Source organism: Oryctolagus cuniculus, chromosome 6, assembly GCF_964237555.1.
Source record: "Oryctolagus cuniculus chromosome 6, mOryCun1.1, whole genome shotgun sequence".
In the NCBI taxonomy this organism is placed as follows: domain Eukaryota; kingdom Metazoa; phylum Chordata; class Mammalia; order Lagomorpha; family Leporidae; genus Oryctolagus; species Oryctolagus cuniculus.
In genome coordinates, this window is record NC_091437.1 from 93151270 (window position 1) to 93163557 (window position 12288).

Below are 12288 nucleotides of genomic sequence, written 5' to 3' on the forward strand. Positions count from 1 at the left end.
TTTAAAATGAGAAAACTGAACCTCAAAGTGTTCCAAACTTGCCAATGTCATTGCTGGTCAGTGCAAAGCCAGCATTTTACCTTGGAACGTGAACCTAGTTTCCATCTTGAGAATCCCAGCCCAGAGTGACATAATGAAAACAACATCAGCTGCTCCCCCGATTTCCACTTCTCACTCCCCAGCCTCTTTCTTGCTTCTTCTATAGCTCACACCTCTTTCTTCACTGAAAGATATGTCTTTCCATCGCCTAGTCCAATTGACCCAAGACTCAGAAAGAAAAAGGAAAGGAGAGAGCCACAGTGCTCACGAGGAAACTGAAGTGCCCAGAGTTGTACAGAGCCATCTCACTGCATGCTAGTGTCAAAATTGCCAAGAGTTCAGCTAATCAAAGTGAATGTATCTGGGAAATGAAGGCTGAGGCCAGGACAGAAGATCCCAGGCTCACTGAATTGTGTGGAATCAGTCCCAGGAAGAGTCAGATATAGGTTTGACTTCCCCAAACTCACTGGTCTCCACTAACTTGAGTACAACACTGTTAACAAGGCTCCTCACTCATTGGCAATAGGTGTCACTTGGGATGGGAATACATTTTGAGAAGTGTGTTTTTGGTTGGTTTTCATAGAGTATAGGCACACAAACCTAGATGGTATAGCCTACTTCATACTGAGGCTATATTTCAATCTTATGAGACCACTGTTATAAAAGAGGAATTGAAAAAGTTTGTGGGATATGGACTTAAAATATGTTTATTTTGACTCCCAAAAGGAACCCTGAAATCCATGTTTTTAAGGGGTCTTCCCAAAATTCAAGAAAAATGCATATTATGAGCAGATTTAATTTTTTCTTTTAATTTAAGGGTGGTGGTATATTGGAGAGTGAACAATATCACTTGCTGGGCCAGCAGAGCCAGAACTCAATCCAATTCTCCCACAAGGATGGAAGGGACCCAACTATGTGAACCATTTCTGCTGCCTCTCAGGTCTGCATTAGCAGGAACCTAAGGAATCAGGAGCTGAAGCCAGGGCTCAAAGTAGATACTCCTATATGGGACATGGGCATCTTAACAGGAATCTTAATTACTAGGCCGGATGCCTGCCCTTGGACAAATTGTATTTGTGGTCTCTCATTGAATGAAACATTGTTATACAGTGTATGATTGCAAACATTTTTATTTAAGAGACCCTCAGTGATTTTTTTTTTCTGGGCCATGCAGGTGGCTAGAAAGCTTTGCTTTTGTATTTTATCTTTTCCAAAAGAAATTATTTCTTAATGGCTTAAGTGCTATTAAGACATGTAATGGCATCTTGAAATGACTTTCAAGGCTGAGCTGTATAGCCACTTAATTAAGACAAATCTTGAATTGCCTGAATAAATACTTTCTGGTTCCAGAGGGAACCAAGAGGGTCATGCTGAGTGTAGGACATTCCTCTCGCTTCATGCATTCATTATTGGGTGCCCACCTTGTATAAAGCTTTTAGTGAGGAATTGATCATCCACATACTCTTCTTTATGTTTCAATTTTTGACTTTAAAATGGGAAACACTTTAGAAATCAAATGAGCTGGCACACAACTTGGGAAACTGTCTTGGCAGCTGCTGGTGTTGCACCAAATGTGAGAGGAACATTAAGTCATGCTCTAAAGACTGGCTGTATCAGTGTTTTCTCTCTTCCCTCAAGGTATGAAGCTATACTACAGATAAGATTTGTGTGAACTAAAGAATGTATCAAGATTCTCAGGTAGGTCTTAAGCTCCAAAAGAGCCCCTGTGTCAATGCCCTTTCTTCCTTGTGCCAGCAGAGACTCTGGATGGACAAGGAGGATGTTGGTTTGGTTGGGGCTACGGATGTACTCCAGTCATTGCAGGTGAGCCTCCGGTGTGTTTCCCTCTCCTGGGTCATCTATCCATTTTCCTGCCACTTTTTTTCTGCCGCAAGAAACTAAGGGAAAAAAATCACAATGGATTTGCCAATGTCTGCAATCTGTACAAGAATCTCCTGAATTTCTGGTTTCATATGTCCACAAAACTTCGTTATGGCAACCCTAGCAAACTGGTAGAGTCTGCTGAGTAATACAGGCTGCGCCCTAATTCAGGCCCTAAGAGACAAACCTTAAGGTGAAAAGCCAGTGCTATGACAGCTCCAGCCTCATTTCCTTGCGAGATATGGTACTGGAAACCAGCAGATTGATGAGAAGACTATGGAACTGAGTCCCAAATGGTCTTCCTAAATTGTGGTATTTTCTTTCTTTCTTTCTTTTTTTTTTTCAAATGCTGTTCACATTTCCTACTCCAGTTGTATTCATTTCTATAATAGTGATGAGAACTATGGAAAGCTTTCCAAGCCATGTCATCACTCGGTACAAAACTACCTTCCTAACACTTCCAGGCTCAGAATGGGTCCTCAAAAATAGAATTTACATTGCCAATTTTATATATAGGTAATTATAAAATAAATGATTTTTTATAGCAGAATGAATTTTCTTGTTGAGAGGGGTTGATACCTATAGGTCAGAGCTACACTTTAAAGATCACTGTAGCTATACATTATATATAGGTGCACTGAATAAATGATAATCATTTGAAAATATCTCAGGGTACAATAATAAAAGTCAATTAAGATGATTTCTACCAACTGGTACCACAGAATTTAATTTAGTCTTATATGTTATTATCTTGAGACCAACAAAATTCATAATTCAAAATGATTGTTCTCCATGAGACAACTGGTTTCAAATACTCATTTTTTAAAGATTCTATTCTCTGCAACATGAAGTGTGATATTTTATTCTGTATCAGTTCCACATGACCTATATTTAATGTCAGGAAATAGAGACTTGTTAAACTAACTGGTATATTCTTTTTTACTGAATAGTAATTAATGAAGCATGTGAGTTGTTACAAAGCACCTATGGATATAATTGCAAAGCTATTTTCTGCTAGGCATTCAGAGAATAAAAGCCTGCAATACCAGAGCAGTGAATAAAATGTGTCCAAAATGAGTAATGGTTTGATGCACAGCTGCAATTCTGCTCCAGAAGCACAGATAAAACACCTTTCTGTAAAAAGCACGTCAGTACTTCAAAAAGGCTCTACACATCCTCCTGGTAGGGCCATATTTGTGTGGATGTCATGGCCATTGTGCATCTCTTGGCCCGCCTTTCTGAGGAGGCTGGTCCTCAACCTTGATCCACAGAACCGTCAGCCCAACTCATCCCTTTCCAGCTGCCATCACAGACCTATGTGTCAGTTTTTAAAAATGTTTATTTATTTATGTTAAAGGAAGAAGAGATGAGAGGGAGAGAGAGAGCGAGAGGGGAGAGGGGAGAGGGTAAATGAGAGGGAGAGAGAGAGAGACAGAGGAGAAGAGAGGGAGAGAGAGAGGGAGAGGGGAGAGGGTAAATGAGAGGGAGAGAGAGAGAGACAGAGGAGAAGAGAGGGAGAGAGAGAGGGAGAGGGAGAGAGAGAGATTGACTTTGATTTCTCATCTGCTGATTCACTACCCAAATGCCTCCAACATCTGTGACAGGATCAGGTCAAATCCAGGAGTCTGGAACTCAAAATGAGTCTCTCACTTGGGTGGTAGGGACCTAAGTACTTGTGCCATCATGTGCTCCCTCCCAGGGCGCACATGAGCAGGAAGCTGGAATCAGAAGCAGAGCTGGGATTTAAACCCAGGCTCTTCAATACCAGATGTAGATGTCCCAAGTGTCATTCAATTGCAAGGCTGAAAGTCCATATGGTTGTCAGTTTTGACAGTTGTGATAGTTGAGTGGAATCATTTACAATCATGTCTCCTGGCCCCCAAATCTTGGGATACACAATTAAAAGTAAGCCACTCTCACTTCCTGACTCATTAATTCACCATACTGCAATTCTCCCTGATTCTTCAGTGTCTTTGCCATTCTGACCTTTCTATATTCCAATTTAATAAGCCTCAACTCAGTGCTACAATCTTTCTTCTCTGCAACAACTACTTTTCTTAGCTCTTACTCCTTTTGTCTCTTTGCCATATACTTCAGCTCATTTCTTAACTTTAGAAAAAAATGAAAATTAGCAACCAGTAATGATCTTAAATTTTTTTATTATTTTAATTATACATATGTATGGGGTACAGTGTGACAACTCATTATATGCATTCAATGCGTGATGATCAAATCTGGTAACTAACATTTCCATCTTCTTATAATTTGCTCCATGTTTTGACTCTTTGAGCTCCTTTCTTCTACCCATTCATAAAGGATATAATAGGTTATTAGGAACTATAGCCACTCCACTGTTCTATGGAACCCCAGAATTTGTTTTTCATATCTGTATTTTGGTACTTACTATCCGCCCTTCCCAATCTCCAGTAATCACTATTCTATATTCAGGTAAACTTCTTTTTTAGTTTCCACAAATGAGAGAGAATACGTAGCATTTGCCTTTCTGACTCTGACTTACTTTTACTTAACATGACATCCTCAAGTTCCATCTATTTTTCTGCAAAGATATCATTCTTTTTTATAGATGAATAATATTCCATTATGCATATATACCATATTTCCTTTATTCATGCATTGACAGGCATTTAGTTTCATTTAATATCTTAGCTATTGTCAATACTGCTACAATTAAACATGAGATTGAAAATATAATCTTTTTTTTTTGACAGGCAGAGTTAGACGGTGAGAGAGAGAGAGAGAGAGAGAGAGAGAGTAAGGTCTTCCTTTTCTGCTGGTTCACCCCCCAAATGGTTGCCACAGCCGGTGCGCTGCAGCTGGCGCTGCACTGATCCAAAGCCAGGAGCCAGGTGCTTCCTGCCAGGTGCAGGGCCCAAGCACTTGGGCCATCCTCCACTGCACTTCCGGGCCACAGCAGAGAGCTGGACAGGAAGCGGAGCAACTGAGACAGAATCCGGTGCTCCAACCAGGACTAGAACCCGGGGTGCCGGCGCAACAGGCAGAGGATTAGCCAAGTGAGCTGCGGTGCCGGCCGAAAATATAGTCTTGATATACTTATTTCATTACTTTTGAATCTAAACCCAGAAATGGAATTGGTAGGCCATATGGTAGATCTATTTCTAGATTTTTGAGGAACTGCCATATGGTTCTCCGTAATGGCTATCCTAATATACATTCCCACAATGTATGAGTTCTGTTTTTCCATATCCTCACCAGCAGTGTTAGTGTTTGACTTTTGGATAATAACTATTCTAACTGGTATGGGGTAACATCTCATTGCAGTTTTGATTTATATCTCTGATGGCTAATGATTCTGAGCATATTTTCATACATTGATTTTAATTTCTTCTTTTGAGAAGTCTTTGCCTATGTCAATGTCTTGCAGAGTTTCCCCAATGTTCTCCAGTACTTTGATGGTATTGGGTCATAGATTTAAGTCTTCGATTCATTTTGAGTGTTTTTTTCTGTAAGGTGGAAAATCCAGTCTCTCCATCACCATTTGTTAAAGAGACTGTCCTTGCTCCAGGGATTGATTTTAGCTCTTTTGTCGAAGATAAGTTGGTTGTAGATGCATGGATTGATTTCTGGGGTTTCTATTTTGTTCCACCATTCCATTGGTTTATAAGTCTGTTTTTGTGCCAGTACCAGGCTGTTTTAATTATAACTGCCCTGTTGTATGCTTTGAAATCTGGTACTGTGATGCTTCTGGCTTTGTTTTTATTGTGTAAGATTGCTTTAGCTATTCAGAGTCTCTTATTTTTCCATATGAATTTTAGCATCATTTTTTTTCTAGATCTGTGAAGAATGTCATTGGTATTTTGATTGGAATGGCACTGAATCTGTAAATTGGTTTTGGTAATATAGACATTTTGATTCTCCCAATCCATGAACATGAAAATTTTTCCATTTTTAATCTCTTCTTTATTTTTTCTTTAATGTTTTGTAATTTTCATCATAAAGATCTTTGATAGACTTGGTTAAATTTATTCCAAGGTATTTAATTTGTTTTGTATCTATTGTAAATGGGATCTGATCTTAAAGTTCTTTCTCAGTGATGGCATTATTTGTGTATACAAAGACTATTGATTTTTCTGTGTTGATTTTATATGCTGCCACTTTACCAAACTCTTTTATGAGTTCCAATAGTCTCTCAGTAGAGTCTTTTAGATCCCTTACATATAGTCATGTCATCTGGAAATAGGGATAGTTTGACTTCCTCCTTCCCAATTTTTATCACTTTGATTTCTTTTTCTTGCCTAATAGTAGTGGCTATAACTTCCAGGAATTGTATTAAATAGCAATGGTGAGAGTGGGCATCCTTGTCTGGTTCTGGATCTTATGGAATGCTTCCAGCTATTCCTCATTTAATTGGATGCTGGCCGTGAATTTGTCATAAATTATCTTTATTGTGTTGAGGAATGTTCCTTCTATACCCAATTTGCTTAAAGTTTTCATCATGAAAGGATATTCTATTTTATAAAATGCTTTCTCTGCATTTATTGAGAGAACTATATGGTTTTTGTTCTTCAGTTTGTTAATGTGATGTATCACATTGATTGACTTACAAATGTTGAACCAACCCTGCATATCAGGGATAAATCATCCTTGGTCCAGGTGAATGATTTTTCTGATGTGTTGTTGGATTCATTTAACTACTATTTTGTTGATGATTTTTGCATCTATGTTAATCAGGGGTATTTGTCTATAGTTCTCTTTCTCTGTTGTGTCTTTTTCTGGCTTATTTAATTAAGGGGATGCAGGCATCATAGAAGGAGTTTGGGAGGTTTCCCTCCCTTTCAGTTGTTTTGAATAACTTGAAAAGAATTGGAATTAGTTTTTTAAATGTCTGGTAGAATTCAGCAGTGAAACAGTCCAGTCCTGGGCTTTTCTTCATTGGGAGAGCCTTTATTAATGACTCAGTTTCCATCTTGGTACTGGTTTATTTCCATTTTCTGTGTCTTCATGACTCAATTTTTGTGTTTAAGAATCTATCCATTTTTTCTAGGTTTCCCAATTTGTTGGCATATAGCTCTTTGTAGTAATTCCTGATGATTATTTTTATTTCTGTGGTATCCATCGTTAAATTTCCCTTTTCATCTCTGATTTTATTGATTTGGGCCTTCTCCCTCTTTTTTTTTTGTTTTGGTTAATTGGGCCAATGGTATATCAATTTTGTTTATTTTTTCAAAAAGTCCAGCTTTTCATTTCCCCAATATTTTGTTTTTTGGTTTCAATTTTATTTCTTCTCTAATTGTAATTATTTTTTTCCTTCTACTAATTTTGGGCTTGGTTTGTTGTTATTTTTATATATCCTTGAAATTCATTGCTAGCTCAATTATTTTGTGCCTTTCCAATTTTTTCATGTAAGCACCGATTGCTATAAACTTCCATCTTAATACTGCTTTTGTTGTATCCCATAAGTTTGCTTTTTAAAGATTTATTTATTTATTTGAAAGGCAGAGTTATAGAGAGGCAGAGGCAGAGAGAGAGAGAGAGAGGTCACTGGTTCTTGCCCCAGATGGTCACAATGGTGGGAGATGAGCTGATCCGAAGCCAGGAGCCAGGAGGTTCCTCTGGGTCTTCCATGTAAGTGCAGGGGCCCAAGAACTTGGGCCATCTTCCACTGCCTTCCCAGGCCATAGCAGAGAGCTGGGTCAGAAGTGGAGCAGCCAGGACTTGAATTGGTGCCCACATGGGATGCTGGCACTGCAGGCAGTGGCTTTACCCGGTATGCCAGGGTGCCGGCCCCTCCTATAAATTTTGATATGATGTATTGTCATCTTCATTTGTTCCCAGAAACTTTTTTTATTTCTCTTTTGATTTCTTTCATGGCCCACTATTCATTCAGGAGCATGTTGTTGAGTCCCCATGTGTTTGCATGTGATATAGAGATTCTTGAGTTGTTGATTTCCAGCTTCATTCCATTGTGGTCAGAGAAATGCATAGTATGATTTTGATTTTTTTGCATTTGTTGAGACTTGTTTTATGGCCTAGCATGTGGTAAATCCTAGAGAAAGTTCCATTCGCTGATGAGAAGAATGTGTACTCTGCAACTCTGTCTACAAGCTGCTGCCGGCTTCAGCTCTTGGCTGCTGCAGTTGTGTGTTGTGTTCGTGTTTTTGCTGTGCGTCTGCTCCCTTCACACAGGCCCATGGTGTTCCTCTTCCTCTTGTAGGATTTCCCGTGTGGTTTTCTCTCTGATTCTGCCCTGTGAGTACACTTCCTGCACTTTTTCCCCCTGTGGTTTATCCCTGGCCTAGCACAGTATGTTGTTCCCAAATATGCCATCTTGAAATCCAGCTGTGTGAATTTATTTCTGTGATCTGTATTCTGTCCCATAAGTCTATGTGTCTATTTTTATCATGGCACCATGCTGTTTTTGTTACTAGAGCTCTGTGGTATGGTTTTAGATCAAATATTGTGATGTCTTCAGGTTTTTCCTTCATGCTCAAGATTGCTTTTGCTATTTTGGAAGTTCTGTGTTTCTATAAGAATTTCAAGAATATTTTTTTCTAGTTCTATAGAGAATGTCATTGATACTTTTAGGTAGACACTTTTATGAATCTGTAAATCACTTTGGGTAGTATGGGCATTTAAGCATATTAATTCCTCCAATCCATGAATATGAAGTTTTTCTATTCTTTAATTCTTCAATTTCTTTCGTCAATTTTAAATAAGTTTCACTGTAATCATTGGTTAAATTTACTCCTGGATATTTTTTGGTAGCTATTGTGAATAAGATTACTTACATTATTTCTTTTTCAGTGAGTTCACTATTGGTGTATAAACATGGTGATTTTTATATAATGCTTTCATATCATGCTGAGTGCTTTTTTTTATTGGATATAATAGTCTTTCTGTGGAGTCCTTAACTTTTTTCTGTATATAGAATCATATCATTTGCAAACAGGGATGATTTGACTTCCTTTTTTCCTATTGGTAATTTTTCCTCTTGCTTAATTGCTTTGAAACTTCCAGTATAATATTGGCTAAAAGTGGTGAGAGTGGAAATTCATGTCTAGTTCCAGATCTTAGAGAAACTGCTTTCAACTTTTTCTTATTCACCATGATGATGGTTGTGTTTTGTCATATATAGCTTTTATTATGTTCAAATATGATTCTTCTCTTCCTAATTTGTTCAGGATTTTAATCATGAATGGATATTGAATTTTATAGAGTGATTTTTCTGCATCTATTAAGATGATCTTATGATTTATCCTTCATTCTGTTAATAGTATTATTTATTAAACTGAGTTTGTTGAGTTATACTTGCATCTTTGGTATAGATCTCAACTGAGCATGGTGAATGATCTTTGTAATGTGCCATTGGATTTCATTTGCTAGTAATTTTTTTGAAAATTATTGTTTCTATGTTCAGCACAGAGATTAAACTATGGTTCTCTTTTTATTTTTGTTGTGTCTTTTTCCTGTTTTGGTATTAGGGTAATACTGGTCTCAAAGAACCTGTTTGGGAGGGTTCTATCCCTTTTCATTTTTTGGAATACTTTGAGAAGAATTTATTGTTAAAATTTAGCAGTGAAGCCATTTTTTTTTTTTTTTTTGGACAGGCAGAGTTAGACAGTGAGAGAGAGAGAGACAGAGAGAAAGGTCTTCCTTTGCTGTTGGTTCATGCCTCAAGTGGCCGCTATGACTGGTGTGTTGCGGCCGGCGCGCTGTGCCGATCTGAAGCCAGGAGCCAGGTGCTTCTCCTGGTCTCCTATGCAGGTGCAGGGCCCAAGCACTTGGGCCATCCTCCACTGCACTCCCGGGCCACAGCAGAGAGCTGGACTGGAAGAGGAGCAACCGAGACAGAATCTGGTGCCCCGACTGGGACTAGAACCCAGGGTGCAGGCATTGCAGGTGGAGGATTAGCCTAGTGAGCCGAGGTGCCGGCCGTGAAGCCATCTTGTCCTGGGTTTTTATTTGTTGATAGTCTTGACTATTGATTAAGTCTCATTGTTGATTTGTTCAGGTTCTATGCATTCATGATCTGATTTTGGTAAGTTATATACACTTGGAAATTCATCCATTTCTTTTTGGTTTTCAAATTTGTTGGTGTATAGCTACTCATTATAGTTTGTAAGTATTTATTGTGTTTCTGTGATATCAGTAGTAATAACTCCTTTTTAATCTCTGATTTTATTTATTTAAGTCTTCTCTGTTTCCTGTTTAGTCTAACTTAAGGTTTGTTGATTTCATTCATCTTTTCAAAATAACCAACTTCATTTCACTTATGTTTTATATTTTTTGAAGCCTATTATTTCATTTATTTCTGCTCTGCTCTTTGTTATTTCTTTCTACTAATATTGAGTTTGGTTTGTTCTTGCCTTTCTAGGTCTTTGACATTTATTGTTAGGTTGGTTATTTGAGACATCTCTTTTTTAGTTGGAATTTATTGCTATCAACTTCTGCTTTGACTGTATTTAATACATTTTAGTATGGTATGTTTTCATCTTCATTTGTTTCAAGGAATTTTCAAGTTTTTCTTTTGACTATTCAGTGCCTCATTGTTCACCCAGAAGCAGGACACTGAATCTCCATGTATTTTTATAATTTTTAGAGTTTCTTTTGTTGTTATTTCTAATTTTATTTTGTTGTGATTCAAATTTTTGGAATTTGTTGACACTTGTTTTGTAGCTTATATATGGTCTATTCTAGATAATTTTCCATTTGCTGAAAATAATGTGTATTTTGCAACTATTGAGTAAAATTTTCTGTAAATATCTGCAGCCTATCTGTTACCATCTCAATTATTATTAATTAATAGTTTAAAAGTCAAACATAATTGAGTTCTTAATTTCCAAGATTTCTGTTTTTTTTTCCAATATCTCTCCATCTTTATTTAATTTCTCCTGTATAGCATGCATTTTCCTCCATAAATTTCATTTATCTGGCTGATTTTCTTGCATGTCTTTGAGTATCCTTAAAATCATTGTTTTGAATCATTTATCAGGCATTTTATCCATTTACTTTTCTTTGGAGTGTGCTACTAAAGCATTATTGCAGGCCTTTGAGGGCTTTAGATTGCCTTTATTTTTCATATTTCTTGTGCTCCTTTGCTACTATTTGGACATTTATCTGGTTGATCAGTTAAACTCTATTGTGTTTAAAGGTGGTTTTGTGATAAAAGCTATTTTCCTGAAGATATATCTTTGAATGTTAGTTGGTTAGGCTACTCTGGCACTACTTCTAAGGGCATGTCATACTGTAGTCTCCCTGTACTTCTTCCACTGTAATTTATGGCAGCAGCAGTGAGGCTGTAGGGAGAGCCTACCAGCAGTCCTGGTGTGGTCTGTGATTCCTGTAGTGGCCTGAGGGGGGCAGAGCTGGGGACACAGGCAGGCAGTTCAAGCAGGGCAGAGTCAGAAGAGACCCATAGGGCTCGGATGATGGGAGCACTGGCCTATGATCCCAGTGGGGTGGTGTGTGTTCCAGCAGTGGCCTGAAGTGATGGTGATTGGTAGACGGATCCTGTAGTGTCCTGCAGGGGTGAGGCTGGGATCACAGTAAAACCACTGGCAGGAAATTTTGGCAGGGAGCGTAGTCTCAGCAGTGGTCCCTGGAGCCAGGGTACTGAGGATATCACTGACAATCCTTGTGGGGCCTCACAGAAAGGGGGTGACCCCTGGGAATGGAGCTGAGGTTGAAGGAGCCCTAGCTATCAATCTCATTGTGCACAAATTCCATTGGTGGTGAGCATTGCCTTGTGTGGTAGGGAGAGGGAAGGCAGTAAGGGGTGGTGAGCCCCATCCTGAGGGTCCTAGAGACAGAATCTGCTTGCTGTTGTGCACCCCCTCTCCTTATCACACAGCGTCCTGCAAGGACCTTGGGTGGTGAGGTCATACTTACTCTGCTAAGTCTAGTTGGGTTCACATGGTTGCAGCCCTTTTTGTTAGTATGGAGGAATGTTTGTGAGGCCCCAAGGATAGGGATATGGAGGGCTTCTGTCCCCTAGGGAAGTCTGGGTTCCAACAGTGACTCCTTCCACGATGTAGGCCTACTACTGGTGCAGCCTGCACTCTGCAGTGGGTGTTGGGGGGAGAAATAATGTAAGATCTTGAGCACAGCTTGTGTACGTACTCCAGGAAGCTTCCCTTACTGTGTCCAAGCCTGTGCTGACTGTGATCCCTCCTGTAGCAGAGATTGCCAGCTTAAGGTGTCCATGAAGATGGGTTCTGCAGAGGCTCTCTTGTTTCTAGCGTGGCCCAGGCAATGGAATTCAGATGTTCTACCTGAGGCACTCACCTCTAAGTGCAGCTGATAATTTATTTGTTGGGTTGCTTCTTCTCTGTGGAGGAGTAGATGAACACTGGGAGCCTCCAGTTGGCCACCTGGAAAATCAACTCTAGG

General features: G+C 39.0%; 1 protein-coding gene across 1 annotated transcript in view; it reads right to left on the reverse strand.

The window, feature by feature from the left end:
- Positions 1-12288, reverse strand: part of CPA6 (carboxypeptidase A6) — a 350506-nt gene that overhangs the window by 99540 nt on the left and 238678 nt on the right. The window lies entirely within an intron of this gene.